Genomic DNA, 11142 nt, shown 5'->3' with positions numbered 1-11142 from the left:
ATCTCCATTCCCTCCCCACTCCTGGGGGAAGATTACTGCAAAATCCCCACTCCCTCTCCACCCTGCTAACCTACTTTCCAGCTCCGTTCTCTTGTGCAGGGCAACCAAAGAAGACCTAAACAATTAGCTGGGACTTGGGTGGCAGAGAATAGATGGGGGCGGGGCCAGTCAAAGGTGGTATTTGCCAATTCTCCGAACTACTCAAAATTTCCGCTACCAGTTCTCCAGAACTGGTCAGAACCTGCTGAATACCACCTCTGCTATGGACACATTATGCGAAGACCTAGCTCTCTGGGGAAAAAAAACTCAAATTCTGGGAAAGTTGGAAGAGCAGAGAAGAAGAGAACAACCAGGGGCATGATGGATGGATGGACTTGGTTACAGTGGTGAGGGGTGCACTGTTGAGCCAAGTTGGGGACAAATCCTCCTGGGGAAAAATCCTTACATGGTTGCTAAGAGTCAACACTGACTTGATGACAATAAATCAAACTATGAACAAGTACAATGGCACGCTGTGCAGGCGAACATCTTAAATAAGGCCTGAAATTAAAGATTAGCTTGGCACACCGATTCGTTTATTTTACCTTTACTTTGCACAACCCAGGGTAAGTGTGTATGGCACTTCCTGCTTCTGTTTTCCCACAGCAACAATCTTGTGTGATGGGTTGGGCTGAACCCAAGGTCACTCAACTGACTTCTATGCCTGAGGGAGGACTAGAAATCAAGCTCTCCCAGTTTTCTAGTCCAGCACTTTGAACTCTGCACCAATGCCTGCATATTCAGCCAGTTTATCCCCACTCTTTTAGGGGAAAATTTTATCAGTGCTTCTATTTAAACAGGGGTGAAGTTTTGTGACCAATTGCGGCACTGATAAAGCAGGATTTTCTACCCACATTCAAATGAAGAGGAGGAGAATCAATTTTTAATCTTAATTTCCCATAATGCTGATGGAGATTTATTCCAACATTTTTTTTAATCTTTCTGATAAACTACTTGTTGTTTCAACACAGGAAACCAGTTTGTATGCAAATACTTTTAAAAGGTTGGAAACTGCACCCTCAGGCTGCATAAAACAGGTTAACTACAAATTTACTTTACTTTTGCAAAATAGGGAAAAGAATTATTAATTTGAAAGAGATTGAAAGAAAGGTTGCATTTTTATTCTAAATCCATACAGGCAATATAGTTACTAAAGCTAATAAAGGTAACATGCCTATGGATTTTGGAACCTTTTTCTCCCATAGTTCTTACAAGTATTATTTTTTTCATCCAATAGGTGTCACTAGTATTCAGTGATTAGGAACCGTGGCTCAGCATTTTTAAAGACCAAATACTTTAAGCCTGGTGATAGATGATGGTGATACGTATTTACTCTTGTATTGATTAAACATACTCTGTAAGTTCTTCATGATGTTTACCAATGTCACTTTTTCTGATTTTTGAAGTACAGAGATGAAACTGTAACATCCATTTTGCCCTCTTGACAGAAATTTATCCCTCAATCCTCCACCACTCTAAGGCAGAAATTGTTTATGTTTATAGCATTGTGGCTGTTTCCTCCTCTGAACTCTTCAAATACCTAATAAGGTTTGTCCTTTGTTGCCTCAAATGATTAATTCATCATTTAACCTCACACAAATCCCCACAGAAGGTGCTCCTAAATTTCCTTAGTCACAACAGCATTCTGATCAACATGTATGACAATTGGGCCTTTACATTTTTAAAAAAGTGAAGTATATTTTTTGTGTGTGCTTTTAAGAAAATCTAATTATTAAGTTATATCAGGAAAAATGTTAGATACTATTATAGGTGCTCTGTTAGGTTTGTGCTATTCGCTTATTATTATTATTATCGTTGCACAGTCAGCCAAATGTTAAGACTGTATCTGGCATTTTTGTCCACCTAAGCGATTCCTTTCAAGACTTGGGAATGTTGATGTTTGATGGTGTTCAAGGTGTCATCGCAGGATATAAACTGTTCCAAGTAAAGCTGGCTTTTGCAAATTGACTGATGGTGAGTCTATCAATGCCAATGGTGTTGAAAGTGGTGCTCCAGTTGTTTTGGGACTGTACCCGAGACATTTATTATCATTGGTACTAGTAATTATACTAGTAATTATACTAATTATTATATAAAGAACAGTTGCTGGAATTGGGTATGTCTAGTTTAATGAAAAGAAGGACTAGAGGAGACATGATAGCAGTGTTCCAATATCTCAGAGGTTGCCACAAAGAAGAGGCAGTCAAGCTATTGTCCAAAGCACCTGAAGGCAGGACAAGAAAGTATGGATGGAAATTAATCAAGGAGAGAAGCAACCTAGAACCAAGGAGAAATTTCCTGATAGTTAAAACAATTAATCAGTGAAACAATTTGCCTCCAGAAGTTGTGAAGTTTTTAAGAAGAGATTGGTCAACCATTTGTCTGAAATAGTATAAGGTTTCTTGCCTGAGGAGGGGGTTGGATTAAAAGACCTCCAAGGTGACTTCCAACTCTTGTTATTCTGTTATTCCAGTAGTAGTTCAGCGGCTGGCCCTGGTTGTTCAACCAACAATCCTGAACCTTGTAACCCGTTTGTAACCAGATGTTCAGGAACTCCCAACACCTTGTGCAACCCTTGTTGACCCAGGCAATGACTGAACCAGTATGGATTTCTGTAAATTGCATCTTACCATATGGTTTATGGGGGAGACACTCTTCATCTGACTCCTCTGGGGAGCCTAGAATGGCTGAACACCTAGCATAACTCTCATCTTCCTCAAAACGTACAAGCTCCATAACCATGTCAAGGAGTGCCTCACTGGGGGATCATCATCAATCATCATCATCATCTAATATTGGTTGCTTAGTGGGATGGCCTCTCCATGGCTTGCACTTACAGATAGTCCTCAACTTACAACCACAACTAAGCCCAAAATGTATGTCGCTAAGTGAGAAATTTGTTAAGTGAGTTTTACAACTTATCTTGCCACAGTGGTTAAGTGAATCACTGCACTTGTTAAATTAGTAACATGGTGAATCTGGTTCCCCCATTGACTTGGTTTGTCAGAAAGTTGCAAAAGGTGTTCTCATGACCCTGGGACACTTCAACCGTCATAAATGTGAGTCAGTTGTCAAGCATCCGAATGTAAATCATGTGATCATGGGGATGCTGCAACGATCATAATTGTGAGAAATGGTCATAAGTCACTTTTTTTCAGTGCTGTTGTAACTTTGAGCAGTCACGGAACGAATTATTGTAAATCGAGGACTTCCTGTATTCTTCTCTCCACTTTGTCCTTCCTGCTGCCTTCCCATTCTGAAGTTTCATTTTTCTTTTCTCTTTCTAGACAAGAGAAGGAATAATACCAAGGGACTGTTGAGCCTTTTCATTTAACAATTCAAGGCATGGCAGAGCAAAAGATGCCACTATACTTAGAGTGCCTTTGTTGGCCCTCCTAAGTCGTGAGGAGAACGCTACTGGCACACAGTGAGTGTAACTGGAAGCTCTGTGGATGATGGTCTGTAATATGTCCCTGGCAGCATCTCTTGAAAAACCATTGTATGAAAATATCAAAGCTTCCGTGAGGGCTTGCACTGATTCAGCTATACCTAATCTGCCTATGGAAGATGAATTTAGAGGCTGGGTTTCCCTCCCACATCCCTTGTGGTTAATCAGTAATCCCCTTTTAACATAATATAAAAACACAAATATGTAATGGCTTGTCTTATCTTCCATTCACGGAAAATTGCTCTGACTAGTCACGAATAGGAGTTTTGTTGTTGTTTTTTTATATCCGAGGGAATGAAATTCATAAATCCATGTGACCCGGTTAATTCTCAAGGCCACATTCTTCTTTGTTGCTAGACGTGTTTTTGTGAGCCCTCATTCTTTTCCAAGAAATGTAACCATACTTTTGTGGTCAGGCTTAGCTTGCTCCACAAGAACAGCAGGTTTGCTGTATTCTGCACAGGGAACCTCTTCCTTCTTGAAAGGCTAAATATTTCCGCAAAGTCTTTGGGGCGCTTCCGGGTCTCCTAAAAGAGGTGCTGGTCCATGGAGAGGAAAGGCAGGGTTTTTTTTAAAAAAAAGATAAATAATTCAAAAATGTGACAAGCTGCCTGTCCCACACCCACTTCTCCAGTCCAATCTGGGGTCAAACATAGCAACCCTGTGAGGAAAAGGGAGAGTAATTTTGAGTATGTGACAGGATTTTTAATCTGGATCGAGTCAAAACTGCGGCACTGAATTTGCTATTGATATATCTTTCCAGCCTGTTTATTCATTGTATATATACTATAGAGTCAGAAGCATGCCCTAATGTTCTTTAAAATTAAATTAGCCATTAAGTCAATAAAGCTATGACCTAAAACTCACAAGACCTATGACCATAGAAAGAAAGCAAACATAAAGCATCAATCAATTCACCTCACATCAGTACACTTGTCCAGTTTCCTGACTCCTGGAAACCTCCTAGACTAGTCCCTGCAGTTTAATTGACTTCTTTTTTTCTTTTTTGCAAAATGAGTTGCTCTTGCCTCCTTTCTAGGGCTGGGAGAGAGTGACTGGCCCAAGATCACCCTGCTGACTTCATACCTAAGGTGGGACTAAAACTCACAGTTTCCCATTTTCTAGCCTGATCTGTTTAATCACCAAACTGGCTCTAGATTGCCTACATTGCAAGGTAGGATATAAATTAAAAAGTAAATAGCACATGTAAAAACACGAACTTATTTTTATATGCCCCTGTGGGGGAAAAATACCCATACGGTTCAGTTCCAAGCTGGGAGAAAGGCACTGGAAACAAAATGGAGGCTGGAGGCTGATTGGAAAGAAGATCCATTTATTGATAAAGCAGAACCAACAAGCACATGGGATTCTGGGCAGCTGACCACATGGAGTTGAGAGTGGGGTTTTTTTATACCTTCTCTTGGGCTTACTGTGTTACTGTGCAAGAACATGTATTCTATTGACTGTCATAGCTAGGGGGGTCATAGCTGGCTCTATAGGCAAAGTACAAATTCTAGCTGTTTGTCTGAGCTCCGTTTGGTTGAGGTTTGGAGCTGAGATGATGCAATGAAGAGGCTTGTGTCCTGAAAAGGTGTTGGGCAATTCCTATTATGGCTTAATGGCTTTGTCCTGCTTTGGATCTTGGTTTGGAGCTATTTGCTTATGAATAGAGCTACTTAGATACTTGGCTTCTTTCAATAAGCTCTTTATCTTTTAAGTGCTGAGAGCTCTTAAGGAAGATGGGAGCTGCTTTCCAAGAGCATGTTTCTCCATTTCTCATCCAGGGAAATATAATATTCTGCCTTTTTATTATCTCAAAATATTTCATTCTTTTAGGAGAGGGGTGGATGCTAACTTTCTACACACTCAAAAGGACAGCCTTGAGAGTTCTAACAGCACTGCAGGAAAAAAAAACTGATCCTAAAATAAATAATCTTCGGTACCTCTTGTTGGAGGAAGGAAGGAAGGAAGGAAGGAAGGAAGGAAGGAAGGAAGGAAGGAAGGAAGGAAGGAAGGAAGGATGGATGTTCTTTGTTTGGGAATGTTTTTATGATCTGTGATGCAAAGATTAACCAAAAGAAAGCTCATCATTTTGTACTATTGTGCTATTGTGTGATTTCTAGTCTTTTCCACCAATATAAAATGAGTATTTCCTATGCTTTTATGTGGATCTTAACAGTAGCAAATCAAGGAAGTGCTAATAGGCAATGCAGGTGAGCAACCTCAACCACATTTCTGGTAACCCAACTTTTGAAAATCTGCATCATTGGTAACTAAAATAACCAGTGGTATGTTGGTTTCAGTTAGAAATACAAAGTACCATTACCGAAGCATTTCTCAATGCTTGAGAATTTAGTAGGGCATATCTTTCTGGAAGGAGCAAATCTTTCTTTTCAGAGTTTTATTTTCTTCACAAACACAGGGCATGTTGTTCTGCAAGATTTTTTAAAAAGATTTGTTTTCATCTGTGTCCTTCTCCTTCCTATCAGATTTATCCAGATATATGGATCTGTTAATAAAAGTTATTCTATAATCCCTATTAACTTTTCCTGAGGGTAGACTTGCCTCACAAATTTTATTATTCCAATTTCCAAATCACCTGGGTTGAATTCAGCTCAATAAATTTGTCAGAAAACAAATAGGGATTTAATAGGGATTTTCTGCAGACCAAAGGCTTTTAAATGTTCAGCAGAAGTTTGAATTATTGTAATGGGGAAGCAGGAACATTTTGTGGATTGTTGTTGTTGTTGTCCACATACATTGTCACTGTGCAAAAACATTTCCAGGAGGTAGGAGAAGCTGTATTGGAGCTTGTAATAGGGAAGGGTATTACCCTAAGAAAACCTCCACCAGATCAACCAACCTTCCAGTATTGAAACGTTTTATTAAAACACACCCATTCCAAAATGCTTATTGAACTGGCTTTCAGAAGGAGAGGCAACATGGATTCTGAGCTACAATGCATGGCCGTCCCAATCAACGTATTCAGTGGTAAGGGATGCTGGGAGCTGTAGTTCAGCAATAAAGGTGGGATACAACTTTAATAAATAGATGTGTAGGGCACTGTATGGAGTAGTGTGGTGGCCTAGAGATGGAGCTCTCACCTCACAATCAGGAGGCTGTGAGTTCGATCCTAGGTAGAGGCAGATATTTCTTTCTCTGGGCACAATGAGAATATATCCGTTGAAAAAAATCTCTGCATTGGCACAGGAAACAGCCCATAGCGAACCATCGGTTCACTTAATGACCACCCAAAAAGTCATGAAATTGGGACAATGACATGGACTCACTTAAGACCATCACAATTTGCAACCATGATGGGCAGACTCCATTTCAGTCATAAGTCAAGGACTATCTATAGTTTGCTATTACCTGCTGATATTACCATTATGTTTATTTTAGCTAAACTTTTTTGACTTTTTTTAAAATATTAAATGTATATTTGAAATATCACTGGTGTATACCTGTACTATAATATTAATTGAATTTGTTCAACTCTCTGCAATTGCTTTCTCAAACCCCCACCCCACCCCATTTCTCTTCAGTTGAAATGCTCAATTGCAAGCTGAGAAGCTACAACTTGATAGCTATGGCTGACTAAACTTTGACCTTACATATTGGCTCATAGAAGAAGGTTTGGTATGTGATATGGGTTTTTTTTTAGTGAAATAGGTTTTAAAGAGATCAGTTATAGGAATTAAATTCTCAGAAATGTTGTAAAGGGTTCCATTAATATAAATATGGGGTATGCCTATTTTATTTCTCAAGCCTTTTCTTAAGTCATGAATGATTTACCTGCTGCAAATATTTGCAAGATACTTATTGTATCAAAAATCAGGCAATGGAAATGAGTCAGTCAGTGGCCTGTCCCTAGTTTCTGCTAAGCAAACAGAAATGCAAACAGGTGTTTTTAGCTTACAATGCAACTGACTGAAAACTGTATATATTGATTTACAGTATCACGTGTGTACAGTAGGAACACAAAACCTACTATAAACCACATATGAAATATAAAAGCAAATGCTCCTAACAAACCTGCAAAGTAGAACATCAAGCCAAACTTCAAGCAATGTGCCATGCCCACAGAACCAGTCGTAAAAAAATTGGAATCCTACCACTGGTCTTGCTGTAGTGTGCATGTACAGGTCGGAATGGAAGTATTTGCCACGGCCAACTCAGCATGGCCAGTTCGCTGTAGGACAGCTCACCACAGCCAACTCTCCATGGGACAACTCATTGTGGACAATTTAACAATTCTATTTAATTATTTAAAATATTTTTATTTTTATTTTTTTGCCATTGACATTTTATTCTGTCCTTCCTTTTGCATCCTTTCTTTAATGATTCTATTTTATCATTTATTTGATATTAATATAACTCATCCCACGGCAAATTGTCCTGTGGTGAGTTGGCCACAGTGTGTTGTTCTGTAACGATTTGGCCATGGCAAGTTGGGCGAGTTGGCCATGGTGAGTTGGTTGTGGCAGGTTGGCTGTGGCCAGTTGCCATGAGTTGGCCCTGGCAGGTTGGCTGTGCTGAGTTGGCCATGGTGAGTTGGCCGTGGCAGGTTGGCTGTGCTGAGTTGGCTAAGGTGAGTTGGCTGTGGCAGGTTGGCTGCAGCAAGATGGTTATGGTGAGTTGGCTGTGGCCAGTTGGCCATGAGTTGGCCCTGGCAGATTGGCTGTGCTGAGTTGGCCATGGTGAGTTGGCTGTGGCAGGTTGGCTGTGGCAAGATGGTCATGGTGAGTTGGCCATGGCAGGTTCGCTATGCTGTTGGCCATGGTGAGTTGACTGTGGCAGGTTGGCTATGCCGAGTTGGCCATGGTGAGTTGGCTACGACCAGTTGGCCAAGGTGAATTGTCATAGATTCTGTACAGGTAATCCTTGAGTTAACAATGACAATTGGGGCCAAAATTGCCATCACTGAGTGACGCAGTTGTAAAATGCAATGTCACATGACCATGTTGCTTAGCAATGGCAGATTCAGCAAATCTGGTTGTATTTGCTAATTGCAGGTCATGTAGATCATTAAAACTAGGACTCGTGTAGGACCACATGTGATTGCAACTTCTGACTTTTTGTCAGCTTCCTGTGGAAAGCCAGCAGGGAATGCCAGAAATTGTAATGTGTTTGTAGCTCGCTGTGATATCATAATCATGGGCCAGGCACCAAATACCCAGATCACAAACATGCTGCAAGAGGAACATCTAGCTTGCTACTTCACTCTCACCAGGAGTTCAGCAAAATAACAGAAGATTTAATGAAGATATAAATATCCACTCTGAGCTAACCCAGTGAAACTGATGGGATTACGGTACTTCTTGGTTCTTGAAGCTATGGGGCTCCATCTGTTTAAAAATATCATCTGACAGGGCCCAGGAAGTGTGACTTTTCTGTTGCTGAACTTGTCTTTAACACATCATGCTCCCTAACATTTCATTGGCCCCAACCCCAAGGCATTTCATAAAGGTTTAAAAATGTGGATGTTTATCTGGACCAAACAAGCTGAGTGGTTAATTCAGCCTGTGAGATAGATGGTCATTTACTAATGGTTGTGTTATCCCCAATTGCCATTATGTGTTTTTGTATTATTATTGTTGATGAGTATTGAATATTTAACCCTATGTTAGCTACTGAGAGTCACCATTGCAAAGAGAACAAGTAAATTGACTGAAAAGGAAAATACAGTGCCTTTCTCATATCATGCTAGCCCATATAAGAGGATTACTATATCATACATAGTGCAACTGATCTTTGCTACATGACACTGTTCAATTGATTGCCCATCTCCAGCTTCAAAGAAGCAATAATGTGTGCAATAATAATGTCTCAGACGTTCTTGAAATAGAGATTTCTTTCATCTGCTCTGAGCTACCAGTAGGTGTTAATTTTAATTTTTCCTGTACCTGTGGGTGCCTTTTTTTCCGATAGGACAGATTGCCTATGTTTTCCACCTCTCAGCTCACATTCCTCAAGCTAAATCTGGACAGAGTCCTCATGTGCTACAATGCCAATACAAAAGTCAGCAAACATGTAACACTTGAAAGCTGTGTAGAGTCAACACACTTTGCCAGCAATATTGATACACCACCATTGAAGTGCAGTCATCGTAGTTCGAACAAGGAATTAGCCGATTCACCCAAATTCATGACTATACGGAGGAGCCCAGTGAGTAGGGAAGTGGGATTGAAACTGCTCGAAAGCTATTTCCCTTTTATTGTGCTTTTTTTTTGCATTATGAATTCACAGAGAAGCAGAGGAGGGGAGTACATTCAAAGGCCTTCCTCAATTGCACCTAACAATAGCACAGAGATGCCCAGGAAACATTTTTGGGGGTTTGTTTCTGTTCACTGTGATGTCACCTTCAACAGTGAGAACAACTAATCAGTGGAATTTCAGAGGCTGGAGGCTTTTAAGAAGAGGGATACTACATCCACAAGAAAGTAGTGGGGTACCACAAGGCTCTGTCTTAGGCCCAGCACACTTCAATATCTTCATAAATGACTTAGATGAGGGAATAGAAAGGGAACTCATCAAATTTGCAGGTGACTAGTAGGAATACTCAACACCCCTGAAGACAAGCTCAGGATCTAAAAAGATCTTGACAAACTTGAACAATGGGCCCTATCCAACAAAATGAATTTTAATGTGGAGAAAAGTAAAAGTTTTACATTTAGGCAGGGAAAAACAAAGGTATAAGTACAGATTAGGCGAAACCTGGCTCAAAAACAGTAACCGTGAGAGAAACCTTGGAGTCCTAGTGGATGATCACTTGAATATAAGCCAGCAGGGTGCAGCAGCAGCCAAAAAAAGCTAATACAATCCTAAATTGTATAAACAGAGGCAGGGGTGGAATTCTAACAGTTCGCACCAATTCGCTAGAACTGGTTGTTAACATTCTAAGCAGTTCAGAGAACCAGTTGTTAGAAGAAATTACTGGCCTAATCCTGTAAGGAAGGCAGGAAGGAAACATTCTGGTGTTGCTTACAGAAACTGCCTCTCCATTAACCCTTATAACATTCTTGGCAGGACTAGACTTCCTGTCTCAGGAACTTCTCTGGAGTTTTTTTCCCCTCCTTTGCTGGTTCTGTGCTTGTGTGGAGTGACCATTCAAAGTTACAATGGCACTGAAAAAAGTGACATGACCCTTTTTCTCACTTACGACTGTTGCAGCATCTCCACAGTCATGAGAGGCCAGGCGAGATTCGTGTCACAATGGAGTGATAGTGAGTTGGCCACACCCAGCCAATAACATGACCACCAAGCCACGTCCACCCAGTCACATGACCACCAAGCCATGCCCACCACCTAAGCCACACCCACATAACCAGTTGTTAAAAAATTTGAATCCCACCCCTGAACAGAGGCATAGAATCAGGATCATGTGAAGTATCAGTATTGCTTTATAAAGCCCTAGTGAGACCACCCCTGGAATACTGCAACCAATTTTGGTCACCATACTACAAAAAAGATGTTGAGATCTTGAAAAAAGTTCAGAGAAGAGCAACTAAAATGATCAAAGGCCTGGAAACTAAAAAATATGAAGAATGGCTGCAGGCTTTGGATTTGGCTAAAGAAAAGAAGAATTAGGAACAACATGATAGCAGGATTCCAGTATTTGAGGGGGTACCACAAACAAGAGGGCGTCAAATTAT

The 11142-nt window shown here is 40.5% G+C and overlaps 1 long non-coding RNA gene across 1 annotated transcript; it reads left to right on the top strand.

Annotated features, from left to right (window-relative positions):
- The first annotated feature begins 1276 nt into the window (after nucleotides 1-1276).
- LOC148125780 (uncharacterized) lies at nucleotides 1277-4813 on the top strand. Its single transcript, XR_015743686.1, has 3 exons — nucleotides 1277-2013; nucleotides 3327-3466; nucleotides 4527-4813. It is a non-coding gene; the product is annotated as an uncharacterized LOC148125780 (long non-coding RNA).
- Nucleotides 4814-11142: the final 6329 nt, after the last annotated feature.

Source organism: Pseudonaja textilis, chromosome 4 (genome assembly GCF_049901715.1).
Source record: "Pseudonaja textilis isolate UNSWEBS1 chromosome 4, rPseTex1.2, whole genome shotgun sequence".
NCBI classification, from domain to species: domain Eukaryota; kingdom Metazoa; phylum Chordata; class Lepidosauria; order Squamata; family Elapidae; genus Pseudonaja; species Pseudonaja textilis.
This window is presented reverse-complemented; position numbering and strand designations above follow the sequence as displayed.